The sequence below is a fragment of the Panthera uncia genome, chromosome D4 (assembly GCF_023721935.1).
Source record: "Panthera uncia isolate 11264 chromosome D4, Puncia_PCG_1.0, whole genome shotgun sequence".
Lineage (NCBI taxonomy): Eukaryota > Metazoa > Chordata > Mammalia > Carnivora > Felidae > Panthera > Panthera uncia.
Window position 1 is genome coordinate 46,053,961 of NC_064807.1, and position 24,093 is coordinate 46,078,053.

At 40.9% G+C, this 24,093-nt stretch overlaps 1 long non-coding RNA gene across 1 annotated transcript; it reads right to left on the bottom strand.

Annotated features, from left to right (window-relative positions):
* Nucleotides 1-424: 424 nt before the first annotated feature.
* Nucleotides 425-14,556, bottom strand: LOC125915704 (uncharacterized). The gene is made up of 3 exons (XR_007455730.1): nucleotides 14,351-14,556; nucleotides 2,137-2,228; nucleotides 425-922 (listed from the first exon to the last, which is right to left on the bottom strand). It is a non-coding gene; the product is annotated as an uncharacterized LOC125915704 (long non-coding RNA).
* Nucleotides 14,557-24,093: the final 9,537 nt, after the last annotated feature.

A 24,093-nucleotide genomic window follows, 5' to 3' on the forward strand; every position in this document is an offset into this window, starting at 1 on the left:
ACACCTATGCTTTTTTTACTTCTAACAGTCAGAGAACCTTGCAAAGATATGGAAAATGCTAAACGGGAGGGCCCTTTTTGTGATTTGCATATCATCACATATGGGCAAGTAGAACTCATGCTAAAGTAAGCTGAAGAGCTGGCTTTATATCCTATAATAAAAATAGTTAATACCATTACTAGAAGTGTTTTATATGTCAACCCCTGTACTGATTAAAAATTATCTGCATGTGGGGTGTGTGATATATACACATCACATGCACATATATAGGTGTATGTGTGTGTGTATATATATATATATATATGTATGGATATATATATGGATATATATATATATATATGGATATAAGTATATGTGTGTATACATACATATAATTTTATTTTATTTCTTCATATTCTGTGAGGCTATTTTAGGTACAGGAAGAAATGCCTAGAAAGTTTATATTACAAGACGGTAACTAGTAAATCAAGCGTTCAACCTGATTTTCCCAACTCACTAATGCTCTGTGTACACCTGCTTTCCATTCTTTCTCAACTCTTCCCTAGGTTTTCATGACTTCAAATGCCCATCCCAGGGCATGAGGGAGAATGTCGCACAGGTCCCCTCTGGTCACACAAAGTACCAAAGCCCCTCTTGCCAATGGCGCTTCTGGGCTTCCTTGGCAGTCTTCCAGCCCTCACTCGCAGCCCTGTCAAGATGTGATGCGTTTCTTTCCTCTCTCTTTTTAAGTGCTTGAAGCTCTGAGCCATCATCATTTAATTTTAAATTATCTTCTGATTTCCTACGTGGGCCGAGAATGAGAGTAGTCTGGGGAAAAACGGTAGTGACAATAAACGAGGAGGGAAGCATTTGTGAAAATCTTTTTCTTCTTTTCAAGAAGAGTTGTAATAGTGTTTTGTATCAACATGACTCCTGCCTTCAGCTGTAACAAAGTTAGAGAAAATGTTGGTGCTATAAATTGAGAGTTCAGGAGGTAACTCTATTGACCCAGTCTTTTCAATGGGATTGGTATTATAGGTTTCCCGCATAGAAACCAGTGAAGAAATATTTCTAAAGTAATTTCATCTTTGCCAGTAGCCCTTTCCTCCCTCCTTATGTCTCTTCTCTTTCCCAAGGTGTCCCTAAGTTCTTCGATCTCCTGGCGTCTCCTGTTCATGCTCTCCTTCCAAACCTCCATAACTTCCTGTGGTGCCTGAGATCAAATCACTCAGGGGGCAAAGATAGGGACATAACTTACCATTTGCTAAATTGGGTTTTCTTATAACTGGTTCAAAAGAGAGCTCTCTCATAATAGACCAATAAATGTTATACAGACACAAAGAATGTTAAATCTACACGACAACTAAGGGTCTGAGGAAATATGAGATGCCATGTCTATAGACCATTTTTTGGGAGGATTTTTGTTCATGTAAAGATAAAGGGATACAGGTCAGAGTTACCCTCATGGGTGCTCTGAGTAGGTTGTTTTATTTTTAGAGATGTTCCAAAGGTAAGAAATGGCAGTGGAGTAAGCATGTAAAACCTGAATGCAAATGTGACATCTTCTGTAGCCAGCCAGAAAATTCCAGGTGCTTTAAGACTGTGCAGTCATTCGTCCAGTAATAGACACCACACTACATTCTATCCCAAAGGGATCAGGATTGGGCTTGACAGCCTAGGGGAGACTGAGGAGTCAAAAAATCACAGCGAAGGAGAAGTGAACCACTAAGTGGGACAATAGTCCCACAGGGGCTAGGAAAACTGGCCACCATTTCAACTACACCCTCACCAAACGTTTTTAATTGAGTCTATTGAGAATATTCCTTTTTCCTTGTGGGGATACATCCTTGATTTTATAATAACAGTTAACAAGAACAGTTGAGTTCATTTTAGAACCAACAGCTGGAACACACCAGTTCCATAAAGCAAAAGCTGTCTTTCCAATTTAAGTCATCATGCAGAAGCTTCTACCATGCCCTTTGGATTATGCCTATCCTCAATCAGCTCACTTCCTTCCAGCCTGCCCATTTCCGTAAACGCCATCTTTCCTGTCATCCAAACCTTAACTTGGCTTCCCCTTTCTCCTTCATTTCCTGACATCTAACCCATTGGTGGACGCTGGCCTTACTGACAGCACCAGTAGCTGATCAGAGTTACCTTGAGAAGCAGCAACTGTCAAAGACGTTTCCAACATCATCAGTAAATAGTCACTTGACCTTCACCATTTCTCTGCTCTCTGCTTCAAGTGCCTGTGAAAGAGTTAGGGGAAAAAAAAAGATTAAATGAGTGCACTGCAGGTTACCTGTCTTGGGTTGTTGGGTCTGCGTTGGACAAAGGGAAAGAAATGAGACTGGAACTTGAGACTTACATGGGCTGGGCTTTGTCCTAACTAAAAAGGCCTAAAAAAACAATGGAATCCTCTTAAGATGTTAACGGAGGACAAGAATGGAGTCAATTGGCAGAGCGTGTTTAAGTTGGTGACCGAAAAACAATAAGACCTTCCCAGCCTTGTACTCCACTGAATTCAGACTGATAAACAGATTACACTGTTTTTGTAACTTAATTTGCATAGCCAAGACCCAAGCCCAGGCTAGTGAAGAAAACATAGTTTTTGGAATCACAGAAGCCCAGTTTCAAACCTCTGTCACTTAATACCTGGGTGAACTGGATTACATCACATCTCTTGAGTATGTTTTTGCATCTATAAAGTGACAACAGCATCCACCTACAGCATCATGAGAATAACTCAGGATGATGCATAGCAGGTGACCACCACAATACTGGACATGATGAACATTCAACAAATCATTCTATTGTCATCATATTTGATTATCTATATAATGTCCGTCTCTCTCATTTCCATCAATTCAAATGCTATGGCTCTTCTTCATGTTCCGCCTCTTTATGGATCCATCCCCAACTATATATGAGAGTTTCCTTCAAGTATTTGAAAGTGATTGTCAGAAAAAAAAAAAAAAAAGTGGACATTCTGTACAGCTCCTACAGGGCAATTTTATATAGAAATAAATAAAAAGAAACCGATTCTAGTTCAGCATCTGAAATAGGTTTCCAACAATTTAAGCTAATCAATAACAGATTAGAAATAGTGAACTCATCTCCACAAACGGGGATGCTGCTGAATGCTGCCACATAACAGCATACGTAAGATTTAGTAGCTGATAGATGGAGGTTTAAATCCTGAGCCCACCACTTCCTGGCAGCAGGACCCTGGCCAAGTTGTGTACTGTCTCTACATCTGTTCCTTTAGTGTGAAAACTGGTCTTAATAATACCTATGGTGCCAGGGTTGTTCCGAAGATTAAATGTCATAGGACCCTCCACCACCAAAACAAAACACAATCTCAGCCTCCTTGGGGACCACGGTAACAAAGATAAGGACAGAGACCTGCTGGACTCATAAAACCTTAGGAAGGTGGAGAGGCCTCACAGTACCTGCCAATGATCACAGAAGCTGGCAAGACAAGAGCCAAAGCCCAGACCAGAGAACGGTATCTTGACACAACCTTTTAAAGACAAAAGCTCTTCCTACACTTGCAAAGATTTCATGGTATCCTCAAACAGTAGCCCTCACTGTGATAATATCCCATATCCAATGATGGGAGAGCAGGGGCACTTTCCAGAGGGAATGCGCTGACATTATGCAAATGGCACTTTGCTTCCTTTCCAGATGTTCCAAAAAGTTCCAGGTAGATTCAGGTGCTGTGTACCAATTATTTGGAACAATTGCACTCTCTACAATTTCTCTAATAAATACGTCAATTTTATCAACCCCCTACATATTTTCCCACATTTACTGAGATACAATTGACATCTAACACTGTATGTTTAAGGTATATAATGTGTTGACTTGATACACTTGTATACACTGTAAAGTAATTACCACCATATTGTTGCTAACACCTGCCTCATGTCACCTATTCTTTTTTTGTGGTGAGAACATTTAAAATCTACTATTTTAGTAACTTTCAAGTAAATAACAGAGTATTAGTGCCTATAAGCACTATCCTGTATATTAAACCCCAGAATGTATTTGTATTTTTTTAAGTTTATTTATTATTTTTTTGATAGGGGGAAGGAGAGGGAAAGGGAGAGGGAGAGAGAGAATCTCAAGCAGGTTCCATGCCCTAAGCGGGGCTCGACCTCATGAACTGTGAGATCATGACCTGAACCGAAATCAAGAGTCACTGCTTAACCGACTGAGCCACCCAGGCACCCCAGAATTCATCCATCTTATAACTGGAAGTTGGTACTGTTTGACCAACATCTCCACTTTTCCCTATACCACTCCCATCCCAGCCCCTGGTAACTACTATTCTAGTCACTGTTTGTATGAGTTCAGCTTTTTTTAGCTTCCACATACACAGTATTTGTCTTTACCTGATTTATTTCATTTAGCATAATGCCCTCAAGTTCCATCCATGTTGTCACAAGTGGCAGAATGTACTTCCTTCTCACAGCTCAGCAATATTCTATATACTATTAGGCTGTTTGCATATTTTTGCTATTGTGACTAATATGCTGCAGTGAACTTGGGGTGCAGATATCTCTTCTAAATCCTGCTTTCCTTTCCGTTGGATCTATACCCACAAGTGGAATTTTCAGGTCATATGGTAAGTTTATTTTTAATTTCCTGAGAAACACCTATACTGTTTTCCATAGCAGCTGCACCAATTTACATCCCCACCGTTGGTGCACAGGGTTTTTTCCCCTCCACCTTCTCACCAATATTTGTTTTCTCTTATCTTTTTGATGATAACCATTCTAACAGGTATGGGGTGCTTTCTTGTTTGTTATGGCCCGTGGTATTCTGTTATAGCAGCTCAGGCAGGGTAAGACCGTCCTCCCTAGGGCTCTTCAGTAAGATGACTTCAATTGCCGCTGTGGGCTCCCACGATGGTATGACAGTCCTCAGTGTAGAGGAGTCCCTTACCTTGGTAGTGGCCCAGTCACTGACTGATGGAAAAACCAAGCTAAATTTTTCTCTCTATAGTTGTGCTTTTATGAATTATCTAACTGGGCTTTGTACCTCCCTTTATTTAATTGCACTCATAGAGAAGTACGGACTGTTGGCATTAAGAACCCTCTAGAAGACAAAGCAGTTGATTATTCTTATCGTCAAAGTAGGCTCTCACATTGGGTGCAGTAAGAAGCACTGCACAGAAACAGCTTGTTGGCAGAATTACGCTCTCAAGGGTGAATATCTTCAAGCCATCCTTGACTCTCTAGAGCAGAAAGGCAACCGAGTACAATGCCGAGGAGTGGGGAAAATGTTGAACTGAAGGCAGAAGGATCTCATGTGAAACTGTGAGTGGCCTTCATTGATGCCTGTCAAAGTAAAATTCACAGTGATTCGCTTTCCTTTCCAATAATGGAACTACTATCCTCAGGAAAGCCCTGCTCTCTTCCTGGTTTGAGTATTAACTGATGGTCTGAATGAACACAATCTTTTCACCTACTTGCCTTTGCAAGTGCTGTTTCCCTCTGTCAGGATGGCCTCCTCCTCCCACCCTACCACCCCCCCCCCCCAGTTCTTCTGGGGGAATTGCTCCGTAGCCTTCCAAACCTAAAGAATACTAGCACACATTTATGTAGTGCTTACTATGTACCTGGTGATATAGAGGCTGGGGGGGGGGGGTGGGTAGTGGGAGGATCTGCTTCAGATGCAAGCAATAAGGAGTTGAATCATCTATAGAGAATTTAAAAAACAGTAATACCGCCCCCCCCAAACAAAAACAAGTCTGCTTTTTTGACTACCATGTGTTGACAATTCTAAACAATGTCAGTAAGAAAATGCTCCTATCCACTGAGGCAGACTTTTCCCAATGAGCCGCCCTTCATCCTTGGTACCTGCTGTTATGTGCCCAGAACCTTCCTAAGTACTTATGTATATTAACTTCCAGAATTTGACCCCAATTTAAAGCTGAGAGGACTGAAGCACAGAGAGATTGTGTGACTAAGCTGAAGTTATGCAGCTTGGTCATAATGCCTAGCAGGTAAGTGATATGGCCAAAGCTTCAACCCAGGCAGTGTTACCCCAGGTTACCCACCTAACCACTGAACACATGCCTCTCAGAATATCTAACACACATGAAATATACCTCTAGGACAACATCCAAGATCTACTTGGGCTCTAATAGCTCCCGACATGTGTTCCTTAGAAGCTGTTTATTTTTGTATTACAACGCTCACTGGGCTACAGGGAAGCAGACAAGAGACCCTGAGCCTAGCACAATGACTGGCCCACAATAGATGCCGAATGAATGCATGAATGAATGAATGAATGAATGAATGCAGTCTTTGGTTCGAGAGCTAAAAGGATCTATGTATATTATGTGTATATTATGGGAGATTGGTGAAAAGCTCTGGATTTTGATTTGGAATTCAAGAACGGCCTTCAGTTCTAACCCTGTACTATCTCTGAGACCTAGAATCGGGCATTTACTAGATCTAAATGTTTGTTTCCTAGTCTGTAAAATGAAGAGTGGAATATTATATCTGTGATATTCAATAGATTTTCAGTTTGCTTTCTTCAAACTAAATTCAAATGGGTTTCTTTTTTCTTCCCATTGATAACAAGTATATCTGTAGGAAAAAAAAAAAACCTTTTAAGTGTAACATACTACAGAGAGCATACAAACTCAAAGTATATAACTCGATGAATTATCACAAGGTAAATACCTAGTTTAGGTGAAACCAGCTAGATCAAATGAAACCACCTAGATGAAGAAATAGAACATTAGCAGACTTCTCATACTATCACTCCTAGTCAAATGTAAAGCTCTCCTGACTTCTAACATCACATATCAACTTCCTAATAAATGAAGAAAATATGTATTCTTTTGTGTAAGTCTTCTCTCACTCGACGGAATGTTTGTGAACTTCACCCATGCTGTTGTGTATAACTGTAGTTTATTCATTTTCCTAGCTGTATAGTATTCCACTGTATAAACAGACTACACTTTACTTATCCATTCTACTATTCATGAATATTTTGGACAAGTACAAAGAAAGCCATACCTAGTGAGTCCTAATAAAACTGCTGAAAAGATCAAACATCACTATTAAAAATTATTCATTTATTTGTTTTTCCAAAGAATGCTAATTTTCTCCCCCCTTTCTGGGAACTATTCCTTATTCCTGACTCCAGCTTATTAACATCCAGATGTAATTTTTTTTAATATTCATTTTTTTAAGAGAGAGAGTCGGGGAGGGACAGAGAGAGAGGGGAGCAGAGGATTCAAAGTGGGCTCTGTGCTGACAGCAGAGAGTCTGATGTGGGGCTTGAATTCACAAACCGTGGGATCATGACCTGAGCTGAAGTAGGATGCTTAACTGACTGAGCCACCCAGGGACCCCACATCCAGATGTAATTTTCTAAGGAATGTTGAAGGTGGTGAGTTTTGTCCATATACAAGAAGAAACAGTATCAGAATCTGGAAGAATACGTTATGAGTGGCCTGGCACTCTGGATGCCTGCCCACCATGTTCTTCGGGATGGTCCTTCCTTCTACTCTAGAGTCCTCTCCCTTGATTCTCTGTATCCCTGAGCCTTGGTCACAGAGAATTGCTAGTAAAAGATGTAAGCCTATATTCTGGCTTCAAGTACACGTGCCTGGTACTTAGAAGGAACTCAACAAATATTTATTTTGTGATTGCTACTCAAATTCAGCAACTCACTACTTAGCTGAAAGTTCTTTCCTCATTTGTGGGTGATTAGTTAACATCTACCAATAGCTACTCCAAAATCTCTTACTTCTTCTGAAATCCACATTCTTACTTGATAAATAACTCTGCATTCTATTTTTAAGGAGCAACTTTAGAGAGTTCCTTCTTTAACACTTTCATTTTAAAAAGATCTTTTTCAACCTTCATTTTTACCCTTCTTGTCCTTCTCTCCAGCTCAAAGGAATCTATGTCCTTTTTCTCTAAAGCTAGATCCCATCTGAGAGATACTGTTGCTATATTTATTCCCCCTCACTGGCATCTTCAAACTTTCCGTCTGCGTAGACTTCCAACCCAACCTGTGTGTTTCTCCTTCACCTTGAAAGAAAATTTCAGTATTATCTTGGTGTCTGCTCTAGCCACCTTTTATTACTCCTCCTTTACTGACACCTTTCTTGAATAAGAAGCTCAAGGACATATTGATCACCTGTCTTGAAGCCTTGAAATGGCCTCCACCCACTTCCAAGGTAAGTCATTCTACCTCCTTGCTTGATCTGTCTCCACCCCCGGATTTTCTTCTCCTTGCTGTCCCCTAACTCTGAATTCTCAGCATTTCTGAAAATTCAGCCTCGGTGCTGAGCTCTTTCTTCTGCTGCAAATGTTCTGTCTGCTTCTTGGATCATGCCTGTATAAATGACACCCAAATTTATACCTTCCACCTTGTTCTCTCACTCGAGTTCCTGCTGTGTTGTCTTTGATTCCTGCTGAACATGCCTAGTTGGCTGTTCCATTTTCTCCCCTCAAATGAACACTTGCCAAACTGATCTCGTCCTTTTCCTTCCATCCACACTGGGCTCAGCATGCTTAATTCCTTTCCTTCATCAATAACACCAACATTTCCCCACTTAGGCAGGCTTGAAAACTCCATCATCACTGACATTCCTATCTTTCATTACACATAGTAATCAGTCACTATGACTCATGAAGATTGTTCTTTGAAAGGAATCTAGCAACCATGCCTTTTTTATTCCTATTCCCACACCCACCCATGATTTATATTAGCTGAGGCCATTACAAAGCTTGTAGAAAAACGTGGCATCTTCCTTTTCTCATGAAAGGAGACCTTCATCTTTCTATGAAAGATATTTTTATCTCTAAGCCATTTTCAGAACCAATGTTACTGATCAACATGGATTCTAGGAATGGGTAAGTCTTCCATGGCTAATTCTCCCAGACCCGTTCATGCCCCTTAGGCTCTTAATAGCTTCTCACTTAGAAGATTCTCCCAAAGTTTTCTACTACTATCAAAGTTTTAGGAGTCATTACAAAAGACCTGGAACCATTTAACACCAGCCGCCTTTCTCACCTAGAAAAGCAGAGATGGTTCCTACACACTCTTATCTTGGTAGTCAGAAAAGCTAACTACTTATTTGACCATAGTAGAAGGAGTTGCAGAAGCTGTGTGTACCATTCTGTAAATGCTGCAGTGTCCAGCTCCAAACAAACATGTTTCTCACGGTTCTGGGGACTGGTGAGGTCCTCTTGCAGATACTGCCTTCTTGTTGTGTACTCACATGGCAAAATGGAAGTTCTGGCATCCTTCTCTAAGGGTATAATTCCATCATGAGGGCTCTCTACTCATGACCTCCTCGAAACTTAATTACCTCCCCCAAAACCCCACCTCCTACCTTTAGGGCTTCAACATATGAATTTTGGGGAAACACAAACACGTAGTTCACAGCAAGGATGAATGGAGGGATTGTAACAATGCTGGACACCAGCACATCGTACAGGTGGCTCAGGGAAGAAGAAAAGAAAACAGAAGACAAAAATCTCTATTTCCATCAAAATTAAAAATAAGCAATGAACTTAAATTACCGCAGAGACTAAATATCACCTGGAATTGTAACTCCTCTCTGACTCCTAAGACTAGAAGCCCCAAACTAGAATGCAAAATGAAATAATACACCAGATACAGTAAGATTAGGACCAAAACCTAGAATCATTCCCATTGGAGAATGTGGATTAGACAGAGGAAATTTTAACCCCTACACTAGATTTTGGAATCTACAAACCTTAGAGCACTATGTGAAGTAATTTGGATCAAATAAGGCTTGCTTTAACAACACTAAAATCCAATTGTAATCACCCCGACAGACAGGGAACTTACAATTCAATTCTCCAGCCTAGGCCAAATTCTACACCTAGGCATTTTTCTAGGAACACAATCCCTGGAGACCTCCATCTCAGTGTGCACCCCGGCTTTACCACTCATTAGTTATAGGACCTTGCATAGGTCATTCCACCACCACGAGCCTCAATTTCCTCGTTTATAAAATGAGGTTACCACTTACCTTGGGGCACCTGGGCTGCTCTGTTCATGAAGTGTCCGACTCTTGATTTTGGCTCAGGTCATGATCTCATGGTTTGTGAGATGAAGCCCTGTGTCGGATTCTGTGCTGACAGTGCAGAGCCCGCCCAGGATTCTCTCTTTCCCTCTCTCTCTTCCCATCCCCGCCCCCCCCTCAAAATAAATAAACTTTAAAAAAAGAGCACTACCCACCTTATACAGCTGTTGCTAAAATTAAATGATGTTTTAACAGAAAGCACTTGAAATAGTGCCTAACACATAGTAAATGTTCTATTTATTAGTGTTAGCTACCTTTTGTACTCAACTGTTATCTAAGCACAGGTATATGACCAATGTCCTCAGGGAGGCAAGACTCCAGCGAAACTGAGATCTAATGTGAAATCTTCCCAAACTGCCCAGGCAAGAGCCTCATGAGTCCCTTGGTACGCACTCAAGGACACCTTATGTGGCAGTAAGATCAGAGACATCAGTCCCTAGGAAAGTCAGAGGACATGGATGGAATGCTCTCACACACTCTGAACACAACATGCCCAAAGCTCATCTCATTATGTCCTCAGCGCTCTCCCACCCTGTTTCCATGCCCCAGTCTTCTCCTCCTGCTCCTCCTATGTCCTGTGTCTCAGGAACAGTGTGACCAGGGCCCAAGCCACACACGCACAAGTCAACTTGTATGTCACCCTCTTGACTGAGCCCACACATCACTAGGACCTTTAAAACATAAACATATCATTTGCATCCACTCCTCTCCAAGCACACTGCTACCGCCCTGGGATCGGCTGACGTTACTGCTCAGCTGGACTACTGCAGTAGCCTCCTTCCACATCCCTCTGCGTCCACCCTTGCTCCAGGCCAGTCACACTCCAAAAAACCTCCAGAGGAAGCTTTCAAACTGGCAAAACCAGTCATGACACTTCCCCAGTAAAATCTACCTCTCTTTCAAGACATTTCTTTCTCCTTCCTCCGTTCTCAATTCCTTCCACCCCCACGTCCCAGTTTATGTTCTCACCGCACAGAATCACCGTGAGTCACTGAGTGTCCCCTATCCCCTCCCACCTCTGTGGCTTAGGCCCATGATCTTTCTTCTGCTCTATCTTCCTTCCTAGGTTTGTCTATCCAGAAATCTCCAACTGACCCTAGAAAACCCAGTTCAAGTGCTGCTGCCTCTCGGGCACCTTCCCTTACCTCTGCAGGCCGACCTAGATGCTCTATCTTCCACACATTTATGGCATCACACACAGCACCAGGAATCAGAATGGTTTGTTTGCAGGAATATCCTCTAGCACCTACACTGAATATTGCACACGACGGCAGTAACAATGATGCCAATAATATGATTATTATATTATGCTATATATACTAGATTAACATCATATATGTTAATATATTATTAAAGTTTTGTGTTTATAAAAATTGTTATTAATGTCAAATCTTTGATAAAATTCAGGTACCTTGCTAAGCCACTTATTAGTGTGAACCACTTGAGATTGCTATTTTTGTGGTCAAAATGGGCACATATTAATGATTTCATGTAGCCCAACCTAAAACATGCATTTTCTAATCTCATTTTCACAATAACCCTAGGAGGTAGACATGTTGTGTTTATTACCCTAGTTGTATGGGTAAGAAAATTGAGGCTTGGAGGTTTTAAGTAACTTTTCCCAAGGTCACAGGAACGAGAAAGTGATGGAACCAATACTCTAATCTGGAACTGTCTGACCCTTGATGCTCTTACCCATGACTATATCCTGATTCCTAGACAATTGTTTAATTGTGTAATCGACTGATGAGACGGTGACATGGCGGCCCCTGAGAGATGACGATGCTTGGTTACATAAAGATGTAAGTTTGTGTTCAGCAAGTCCAGAGAGGACAAATCCTGATGTTCCTGTGGCAGCTGAAACAGGTTTCTCTGCAGCAAGCAAAGGATGGTAAATACTGAAATGAGTTAATAAGGAAGGTTATAAAATCTCCTTCAAGGGAAGGATTTCTTCCCCCAATGGAGGATAGATTCTCATCTGTCAGAGATGGTTTAAATATAATCCTTTGTGAAGGTCAATAAATTGGGCTCACAAAGTCCTTTTCAGGCTCCTTATGATACTCAGACACACCGGCTTAATGTGGCTCAGCACGCAGCCTGAAAATGGGAGGGTGCTGGTTTCCCAGCCAGAAACAACCTCCCTGCCTTTGTCTCCCTCAGCATCGCCCCTGCCCCCTGACTCGGCCTTCTTTGGAATGTATGTCGTGACTTTTGCATGTCATTCTGCTTTCTTCAACAGAAAAATGCATTGAAAGCATGAAATGTGAGTGGTTCATTTTGGTATCTTTAAACACAGTGTTTAACACTACATTTAAAATTTCTGATTACGTGTAACTTCTTTCCTCTTCTGAAAGAATCTTGTAGTATCCAATGCAAAGAAGTCCCTGATTTTTTTTCTAAAATCTATTATCAAAACTCAGCAACTCACACCATGAGAACAAAGCTTTCTCTAAGTGCATTTTTGGTCCAATCATTATCAGATATAGCATAATTATTTCTCTCTCCCTCAGCATCATTTGAAAATATGGTCATTCAGATGTCAATTCCCTCCAGGTAAAAAGTTCGGAAGATGAGCCAGCATTTCAGCCAATAAGAAAGAGATCTAACTAGGTTACTAATAGAAAATAACATCTCACATATGTAAGCGTTTAGCAATTCCCAGTGAGAGTCAATACCACCTCAAAACAATTCTAATGAAAAAATTTTTTCAATAATTGTTACTCCATAGATGCATGACTTTCCACAATGATAATGAATCTGGAATAAAAAATTGTGCTAGCCCCTTATTCTCAATAAAAATGACAATAATATTATAGAACATTAAACTCAAATAAACTTACCAAATGATCTAGCTCATTTGATCCATATAACAATCCTTACCATTTATGTCACCACTTTAGAAGATATTTACAGGAAACTTGGATCAGAGAGAGAAGAAAATTGCTGTGAGTCACAAAGCCAGGAATAGCAGAGTCTAGACTAGAACCCAGGCGTTTTCCTGATTCCAAATCTCATGATCTCTCTACTGCATCTTTCTGTCCACATGGCTAATCTTTTTTTTTTTTTAAATAGCATTTCTAACTCAGCAATATAGAAAATCAAGATCCAAAGAAGAGTGACCGATTTGTGAAAGGAGGCACATTTTCTTAATTTTGGTAATTAAACTTGAACATTAATTCCTTATATCTTGTAAAATATACCAATACTAACATTTATTGAGCATCGACATCTTGCCACAGTACTAAGTGCTTTATGGGGATTATCTCATCTAATCCTTACAAGGAGTCTAAAAGGTTGGCCCTCTTCCGATTTTACTAATGCAGAAACTAAAGTTTTGTAAGACCTTAGCTTTCCCAAGATTGGGAGCTGTTGTCTGAACCCATATTAGCTGAACCCAGAACTTAGGCCCTTAACCACCATTCTAACCTGCTATGCTAGTCGTTCTCCACTCTTGGTCCTAGACAGGCAGCATGGGCACCCCTGGGAATTTGCTAGAAATACAAATTCTCTGGCCATACCCAGACCTACTCTGGGAGTGGGACCCAGCAATCTATGTTTTAACAAGCCCTCCAAGTGCTTCTAAGGTACACTGAAATCTGAGAATCACTGTGCTCGACCGAAACACGAGTAAATGGTAACCATTTGCAAGGAGTCAGTATATGCTCTGTGCTATCAGGGAATGCAAAAAAGTAAGTGATAGAAGTTGAAGACAACTAATACATTTGTTGAAAATGAAAATCTTCAGGGGATGGTAAAACCAAAAAGGGAAAAAAATAACCTTAACTAGTTCATGCAGAAGCTGAAAACAGCAATGATGAGCAATTAATCAGGCGATATGTTACACTGTAATCAAGGATCAGGAAATTCCAGAAGGACTAAATGATACAGAGTTTATTACTGCACAGTAAATGATCATTAATAAAACGTGGCTGTTAAAAGAACTAAAGAGATGAATAATCACATAAGGAAATGTCAGCTGTAGAAGGAATAACTCGTGGTCTTAATCACTTGGAAAAATTACAGGTATAGACACAGAATCAAAATACAAGAATAGAGAAGAGCAGTGCTATTAGAACCTAGCACAAACATGATAGATCTTTTTATACAAAATCAAGACAGTTACAAAGACACCATGCACTTTGACCTGGCTGACATTTCAACTGCTAAAAATAATGAACTTAAGAATTTTAGCAGCACTCTGCATCACTCCCTGTCTATAGTAACAAGAAATTACTTTGCTGGAATTACTAAAACGTAGAGATTACGTGACTTGGAAGTTACCTGGTTATGCCTTGGATTTTATCTGGCTGATGACCTCTGCTGATATGTAACTTTCCTAAAGGAATAACTCTGCACATGAGTGCTTCCGAAGACCGGGCCAAGAGCAGCTTCCCAGGGCATGCCATTCCAATATCCTTCATTATATCTCTTGAGAGAACTGCTTTTTCAAAGTGCAATGTGGAGGGACTGGAAAGTGATATCAAGAACAAAAATACCCACAAGTGAGTATGAAAAGAAAAAGGATTCCAACAAAGACACCAAAAGTTATTAGACAACAAAATTGTGGGTTATTCCTTCCACTTGATGGCTACTGATTTGAGGTCTCTCTTTTTTTTTTTAACCTCTATTGGTTTTTTGAGAAATAGAAGCAAATCAAAGAAAATGCATTAATTGAAGCGATCAAAGGAAATATTAAACTTGTCTAACTGGACTTCATGAGAAGATGTCACAAATTCCATGGAGGAAAAGGTATGTTCTTCTCTAACTTAGCATTTTGTTGCAATTCTCCATTCTCATACCAAGAAAAATTAGCCTTAGTAGCTAAAATGTATTGACCACTTACCACGTGCCAAGAATCATTCTAAACTTGATACATACATTTTCTCCTAGAACATTCATAGTTAGTCTATGATATACGTATTATTGTTGCCCATTTGACACTCTACAGATAAAGAAACTGAAGGAAGAGAGTTAGTCTCCAAAGATGGCCCCAAATAATTCAGTTTCTCCCTCTACATACAAACTGCAACTCCCATAAAGAGATGGAGCTTATATTCCCACCTTACATTGACTCTATGCTAGATCTAAGAACGATTTGTGCAATATTGTGCAAAGAAAGAAATATTACGAGTCTTCTAAGCCATGGATTAATAAGGCAGCTTCTACCTCTTGAAATCCAGCCACCGTGTTGTGACGAAGCCCAAGCAACCATGTGGAGAGGCTCATGTGGAGAATAATCAAGACCCCTGGCTGACAGGTTCAGTTGAGTTCCCAGCAAACAGTCAGCACCGACTTGTTATGTGAGTGAGCTATCTTGGAAGTATATCCTCTAGAGCAAGTCACAACACTCCAGCTGATGGCAAATGGAACAGAGATAAGGTGTTTCCATCAAGCTCTACTCAAATTGCAAAATCATTATTGTTTTAAACTACTAAGTTTTGGAGCACCTGGCTGGCTCAATTAGTTAAGCATCCAACTCTTGACTTCAGCTCAGGTCATAATCTCAGGGTCATGACCCTGTGGGATTGAACTGTGTATTGGGCTCCACACTAAGCATAGAGACTGCTTAGGATTCTCTATCTTCCTTTGCCCCTTTCCCCTCCTCATGCATTTTCTCTCTCCCTTAAAAACAAAACAAAACAAAACACAACAGCTATTAGGTATTTAAAAAATTTTTTTAATGTTTATTTCTTTTTAAGAGACGGAGCAAGACAGAGTGCCCACCAGGGAGGGGCAGAGAGAGAGAGAGAGAGAGAGACACAGAATCCAAAGCAGGCTCCAGGCTCTGTGCAGGGCTCGAACCCACAGACCACAAGATCATGACCCGAGCCAAAGTTGGGCACTTAACTGACTGAGCCACTCGGGCACACCAAAAGCTATTAAGTTTTTGATAAGGTATCTTATTACACAACAATAGATAACTGAAATACTGAACTACCCAAGCTTACACAGTGAGATGGCCCAATATCAGGGAGGCCATACCTTTCACTCTCAAATAAATTAAGAAGCTGCAAATAAGGCTATGCAAAGAAGGGTTTCCATAGAGATACAAATGTGAATAGATGATGTGCTTATATTGGTACTTTATTCAACAAATAGTCACTGAGAATCTGTGAGGTCTCAGGTACTGAGCCCAGATGCTACAGATACAAAGGTGAATAGTCAGAGTTCTGAGCTTAAGCTCCATGCATGGCCACTAAAACAAATTATAATACCCGCAACATGAGCAAACAGATGCAAAATAATAGGTAGATACTTGGGATTACTCTTGACTTTTCACATCAAACCAAAGGCAAGGAATCACAGGGAAAGATATGGAAAGAGCTTGGAGTTTGGGTAAAAGAAAAGTGCAAGTAAACTTTCAAGACAGATCAACAAGAACACTACAAAATGTGTGTGTGTGTGTGTGTGTGTGTGTGTGTGTGTGTGTGTGTGAAAGGAAGGCAAAATATAATGGATATTAGAAGAAGGACAATTTTAGTCATTCACATATTTCTTTGTGAGCATACATACACACACACACGACTCTTTTGACAAGGTCATGCAGATATTCTGACCAAACTGAATGTCAGAGAGTTCTTTAAAAACGGTTACTGGACCGTAGTACTGGACTTACTAGTTCTAAGATGGAGTAGTCCCATTTCTCCCTTTTACAAAGGCAAAGGTCCGCTCTCTCACAGGTAAGAATTCATGAACGTAAGAGCACAGACAAGCTGAAAAACTCCAAAAGGTGGGAAGAAGAAGACAGACTTCCTAGGAATCTCCAGACTTGAGGAACCACATGGCACCCCCGCTCCCCCATACACACCAGATATGGCGCTGCAGAAGCCTGTAACTAGAAACCACCAACATGCACAGACCGGGGGGTGGGTGGGGGGAAGCACTCTAAGAAAAGCCTATTCTTCCCAGCCAAACTAGGAAAAGGGTAGCCTATCAGCAGAAAACCTTTTTGGCAATACCGCCGTACTCTAGGAAATTGGAAAAGAAAAACTGCATTCCTCCCACCCCCATGGTTTCAGGGGGCTGAGTAGGGAGCAGATGTTCTGCCACACCCCACTCTCCTCCCCACATCAGTAATTGGTGCCACACGGATTCCCCTGCCAGGATAGTCTGTGAGGTCCAGTGGCCTGCAAAGCCTCCCATCCCTACTGGGTAGTGAATCCAGCACCCTCCGCCCCCATGTCAGTGGAGCCCAGAGGGCAGCTGAACCTCTATGCCCACCCAGCATCAGTGAGGTGGTGGCAGGAAGTATAAGGGGGATGCGGGTGGATAGTTAGCACTCAGCACTCTTCCCTGCTTCCTGTCTCTGGGTGCCAGCAGGGAGTTTCTGCCCTGCCCTGCAGCACAAAGTAGGCAAGTCAGGCCTCTGCTTTCCCCCTCCGTGGTGTCAGCAGGGTACAATCTTACCACACCACATGGAGACAACGCAGGCAGTACAAGCTGATGTCCCACCTTCTTCAGGAAGCGGTCAGTAGGACTAAATGGGGAGCTGAATTTCCACCCCACGCTCTTGCAAGAGAGGTATTGGCAGAGCATCAGGAAGCCAGACATAGATACCAATCCAGCCCTCAAGATACATCTCAACAGGGAGACTCCCTACTGAAAAAAAAAAAAAAAAAAAAAAAAGATTAAATAGGATCCAAAGTATCATAAAATATAACCAAAATGTCCCGGATACAATTAAAAAAAAAATTCGTCATACTGAGAACCAGGTATATTACAACTTAAATAAGTTGTAAGTTGCCTTGTATCTGTGGAAGGCAATCACCTACCAATACTAAGATTAATCAGATATTAGAATTATCTTATAATTTTAAAGCAACCATCATAAAAATGCACCTATAAACAATTCCAAATTCTCAATTCAAATGAAAAAATAACAATTAACAACAACGTTATCTCTTCTGTTAATAGCTTTATATAACTGGTAACTATGGCTATGCCACCTTTTCTTCCTCAGGGTATACAAGCAAACAGCTCCATAATAATACAGCTATCACCTCAAAGTATTTATAGTGCTTGCCCTCATTTTCTAAAGAACCTAAGAAATTATGATGCCACTGAATCTTGCGAGGGATCCACGGCCAACATGATGCTGGTGAAGAGGTCACTGAGAGGACATGACTGTCAGTTGACCTGACTGCTGGATCCAGGCAGGTGGGGGCTCCTCACCCCCTCCCCTATCCTTGGAATGTATGTTCCACTCACCATTCCCCCACTAGGAGCTGTTTCAAGGACATAATCTTTGACAGTAAGGTACTGTTGAAACCATAATGACTGGCCACAGTTAAGGCTTCTACATAGACTTTTAAGATTGAGGCAGGCAGCTATAGAGATCTACTCATCTTGTGGTTGCTGAAGACAAAACTTTTGTGGCTGCTGAAGGGAAGACAAGTTCCTTTGCTTATTAAAACTGCCACCTACCAATCTGGACTCACCTGCCTCTTTCTTTAGAGTCTCTCCATGCCCTCGTGTACCAGGGCGAGTACAGATTTCACCCAGGAAATTCCTGAGTTTGTGACCCAATAGATACACAACATATGGCCAGTAGTTAATTTCATCATGTCATGTTAGTTGCATCTGAATTTCCCATAAATTTCATTGTTCCTATTCATTTAGTTAACATCTATTTCAGAACTTAAAAACCTCTAATAAAGATGCTCTAGAACATAACTGGAAGAAATACTGAGTATTTTTGACTTGATACTGACTTCTGTTTAACCTTGACACTGATAAAAATGTACTTCCTTTTCTCTGAACAAAAAATTTACCAGTTATTTACTGCAGGATAAGATCTTAGAGAAATGCTTCCTATGACCTTCCTTCATTAAGGTTTCCCTGGTATGAATCAAGAGGTGACACCCGCCAAAGTATCTTTGCCCAATTTCTGCCATAAAGCCTGAAGTCTTTACATTAAGCACTTTTCAATCTTCTCAGGCATTTTTTCTAGAAGTGAAAATACTCTTATGCATCTCAGTGATGAATGTCCTGTTAGGTCTCAGAAGACAGGAGTGTGATCAACTCCACTGGTGACTACCCAGTGTGACTTTGGGTAAGTCTTAAAAAGCTTCTCCAACCCTGTTTCATTGGTAGTAAAATGTGGATAACCCATGTTATCTGGTCCACTTGGCAGAGTTAACAAGACAAATAAAATAATGCATATGTGGATACTTCATACAGTGTAACGAGCTATACAAATACAAGTGATTACTATTAGCAGATAAGTTTTTGTAGAATTTCATTAAAAATAGTTCTCATGTCAGAACAAACTGTTCAGTTAACAAAACATACAAATAGCAATTCAGAGGCTGCCGGGGTGAGGGGGGGGTGGTGGCTAGTAGACATATCAAAAGGAGTTAGAAGACCATGAGAGAAAAAGAGAGAGGCCACCAGGGACAGTATGCTACATCTGACACCTGCAGAGATGTTTAGTTGGAATGAATGGTCCTTGAAACATGCCCAGTGTAGTGGTGGCCTGGAGGTAAACATGCTGTTTATGCACATGATACACATATCCAAAGATGTGGGCAACCTCCAAAAGTGCTCAAAAAATTAGACACTCTCTTTAGTTAACACATTCCTGTAGTGTGTTAAACACTTTCCCCGCACAATCCGCTTTTGTTAAAAAGTTGTTCTCTGTTCTAGAACTCCAATACGTGAACAGCTGCAGAGGTGTCATGAAAGAGTGCTGGAAAGAATACCCCAAGGGTGGATTCTAATTTGATTCCATTACTAACTTACTGTGGGACCAACCTTGAGCAACCTCTTTAGAACACTGAACTAATATTATATGTATTTACTATCTGGGGCTAGGATACTTTGTTCAGATTCACTCTTTCGTTGGCATCTGCTTTTATACAAAATAGTAAAAAATAGAAATACTGGTCTTAGGAACTGTTTCCTGATAGTTTCATTTTCTTGCAGCCAAACTACATATAACACCACTCAGAGTAGTGACTCACACTATAGTTTCACAAGTGTGTATATGTGTGGATTCTGATAATTTTGTACTCTGTAGGGGAGGAAGAGAAACACAACTCAAGTTGAGAAAAAAAAATTATCCTCAAAAATGTTTCTTTATAACTGTTTTTAGAGACCTTTGTTAAGGGTAAAGTTTGAGATGGTGCTAAAGTGGTAACATGTGCCAGAAAACAATGGTAAAATCTCAGGGTCAGCAGTCAGCAAGACCCCAGCTAAATCCTTGGTTCTGCCACCCCACTGGCTAAGTGACTTTTTTACAATTGTAAATTGGGATAACATCTAACTTGCAGATAGGATTTTCTACGGCAATTAAAAATAATGCAAATAGGGGCACCTGGGTGGCTCAGTCAGTTGGGCATCTGACTTCGGCTCAGGTCATGGTCTCAGTTTGTGAGTTCGAGCCCTGCATGGGGCTCTGTGCTGACAGCTCAGAGCCTGGAGCCTGCTTCGGATTCTGTGTCTCATTCTCTCTCCTCCTCCTCCCCCACGTGTGCTCTGTCTCTCAAAAATAAATAAAAATGTAAAAAAAAAAAAAATTTAAAAAAAAATAATAATGCAAATAAAGTCCTTGCACCTATAAGGAAGTCAATAAATGGTGCCTTTATTCTGATGGTAGTTGGGATTACTGAGGGCAGGGAGAAGGGGTAGAAGGAGATCATCCTTTGCTACTATAGCAGCAAAGCCATCCTCAGCTCTGTCGAACCTTCCAAGAGGGACTGGAAGCCTGGCATTCATTTTGAGAATTCCAATCCATGTCCTCTGGCTTCTTTGCAATAAACCATAACATGCTTTCTAAGATGCCAAATTGTCCCCCTTAAGCTTCTCTTGACTGTTTCTTTGTGAGGAGTAAAAAAACAAAAGCCCACGTTTCAATTTCTGTGACCTACGATGATGATCACCACCACCATCATCTTCTTCAACATCACCATCTTCTTCATCACTACCACCAGCAGCATTATCACTTATTCATTTATTGGGTCCTTTCTATATAAGCCAAACACTGTGCTAAGTCCTTTACATATATTATTTAATCTTTTCGTCAATTTTGTGAGGTAGATATGATTATTCCATTAAAAGATAAGAATCTCAAGGCACAAAGAGGTTAATAACTCAAAGAGCCAAGACTCAAACCCACTTGCTTATTCACTACTCTATTCTGCCTTACGTGATGCACTAAAATACTTAGCCTTGTTAATACTTAACCCAGACTCCCCAGCTGCTAGGAATTTATGATAATTGTATAATTAGAATTTCAAATTTAGGGCAGTGACTGAGAATTATTATACTTCATTATGTGACCTTACAAAAGTATTTACTATAATAAATGTGTCTGCACCATCTTTTGGAGAAGGCTGTAGTCTTCTTAAGCAGAGTCACACATACTTCAAGAGAAAAAAATATGAACGAGGCTATATCCTCGACAAACAAGAAGGTGCTCAAATTACATCATAATTGCAAATACTATCACCACAAATATATGTAAAAATTACATGATAGACACAATTATAAACATTTTCGATATATTATTTAATTTATTACTCTTCACAACAATTCTACACAGTAGGTGCTATTAAAATCCCCATTTCCAGATGAAGAAACAAAAAGAGAAGCAGTATCAGTAACTAATTTTGAAAGAGTTGATTAAATATCCAGGAAAGGAAAAAGGCTTTCAAGAGTGAAGAGCACAGAGCAAATGCAAATCCAAGAATCTTTCTTAATGTTTAATTCAAAACAGTGACAACAATGAGAATATAAGAGTTGTGCCTTGATTAAGGAGTGTTCATAACCAATTTAGAAATAAATTAAGCTTGTATATGCCACATATGTTGAACTTCACATCACTGAGCCAAAGTCCACGACCGCTCTTATTGTGCTCATACCTAGTCCGCAGAGGCCTATTTTGCTACTGCCTGGCCTGCAAGGTAACAAAGACATTGCGGCCGCATGCATATATCAACATTTGGCCTTAGACCTGGCCCACACATTTCTGTATTTCTGGAATTATGAGACCCATCACCTAGGTTTCATAATAAATGTGATCAGTCCCTGGTTCTTATTTTTTCTCATAAGATTCAATAAATGGGTTGTGATACATTCATGTATGGACTGGCCACGTTCCTCTGAGGGATAAATGATACACATTAAGTTATCTGACTATTCCATAGTTAACTTTCTTCTTCCCTTTAAATAAATCGGTACCTGCTTATGCAGCTGTTAATGAGGTTAAATGAGTAGAAGCCTGGCCTTCCTTTATAATAGGGAGTCAGTAGTTTCAGATATCCCAAAAGCGTTCTTGAATCTGTGAGATCCGTTTTCTGCCTTTTATCATTCTTAACTGGAACACTTTATTCCAATAAAGCGGGACACACTGTCTGAGCGGTGCTCAAAGTTGGCATTTGAAAATAAAATTAAACAGATTTGTAAAAATTAGCTAATTGCCCTTTCTCTGTTTTCCTAGAAATTGTGCTAGCTTTAATATACATGTTTCGCAAACATAACTACTAAATGCTTACTAAAAGCCCAGGCTTTGTGCTATGCGCTGGGGATACGAAGATGATTAAGACATAGTTACAAAGAACTGAACAAGACAGAGCACGAAAGCCACTCAGCTGACTGCCATCTAGAAATTCTGGATTCTGTGTCATAACTTATCACTCACATTCTGTCCCAGCCTCTCTGATACCAGGCATGAATCTCCCTTTTCAGAGCCCTGACCTCTCCTCTCCTATTCTCTTCCTCCCCTGCTGAACTGGAACAAAGGTCACTTGGAATGGAAGCAAAGCTTAGCTGTAACCACAGGCGCAAAGATCAAAGCTGGCAGCTACACTGAAGTTCAGGATTAAGAGACTTCCTCTTTAAGATCAAAATTCCAGATGATCCAAATATAGGCAAATGAGCCCCAGCAGAACACTCAGCTTTCTGTGCTGCATCCAGGAAAGAAGCAGAAATCACCATAGAAGCAACTCAGTTTCACTCTTTCCAACCCCGTGGGCTCGATGCTAATTGCCTACCCCAACAGTGAGATCGCATTTCAAAATATGGTCAAACACAAAACAGCCAAGTCAATCAAGCATTAAGTATTCAAGCACAATTATCCCAACACATGCCCAAGTACCAGCAGTGAAGCAGCTTAATTTGGGAGCAGCTCCGTAATCATCTCTCTGGGCAGCTGAGATTTTAACCTCTCCCCTCAGGCCTCCCATTCTGGGCTCGGGGCTGGCTCCCTCCCTGTGTGAGGGATCACCACGGGAGCAGCCACCTCCCCGTCGTGGGGCCTCATTTAAATGCATGCTGAAGGTGGGGGAGGGGAAGGGGCAGAAGGTCTGCCCGAGTCCCCATTGTTGGGGGGAGACGTGTGGGAGCAGATGGTGAGGCTGGTCACTCAGTCTGGCTGTCAGACGCGCTCTATCAAGTTCCCCAGGGACCGTGGGCCTTTCTTTCCACCCTCAGCTCAGGTCCTGTGTGTTTTCCCAGTGTGAGTGAGGGGTCTCTTTCTTCACCACCCTGCAGACTTCAGGAGGCTGAGTTGTCTCATCCCACCCCCACTCCTTCTTCTGCTTTCTCTGTGTTTTCTGGACCAGCTCGTTCTGAGCCTCCAAGGGCCCACTTGATGCAGAGAAAAGCAAGACTTCCTTTGTCTCTAACTGATGCTGCACGCTCACCCAGCAGCTTCTGACTGGCAGGCTCACTCAGTTATTTAACAAATTACTCCACAGTCCTCATTAGGACTATTGACATTTACAGCTAACCAACCCCTACAGTTAGGGGCGATGTGGTAACTGACTTTGATGGTCCTTGTTCCTTGTTTCCCTGTATTTCAGTCCTGGGTAAGCAGACAGGCCTTTGGTTTACCTTATGCTCACCTTTTATAACATGTCAGGATCTAAAAAAAATAAATAAATAAATAAATAAATAAAGCATGGATTACAGATGTGCCTCTTATTTGCATCCATAAGGGACAAACACAGAGTCAGCTTTTCTACATATAACTCTGTCTCTAAAGCATTAGCTGTTGAACATAAATCTTGGCCTCAAAACCTGCT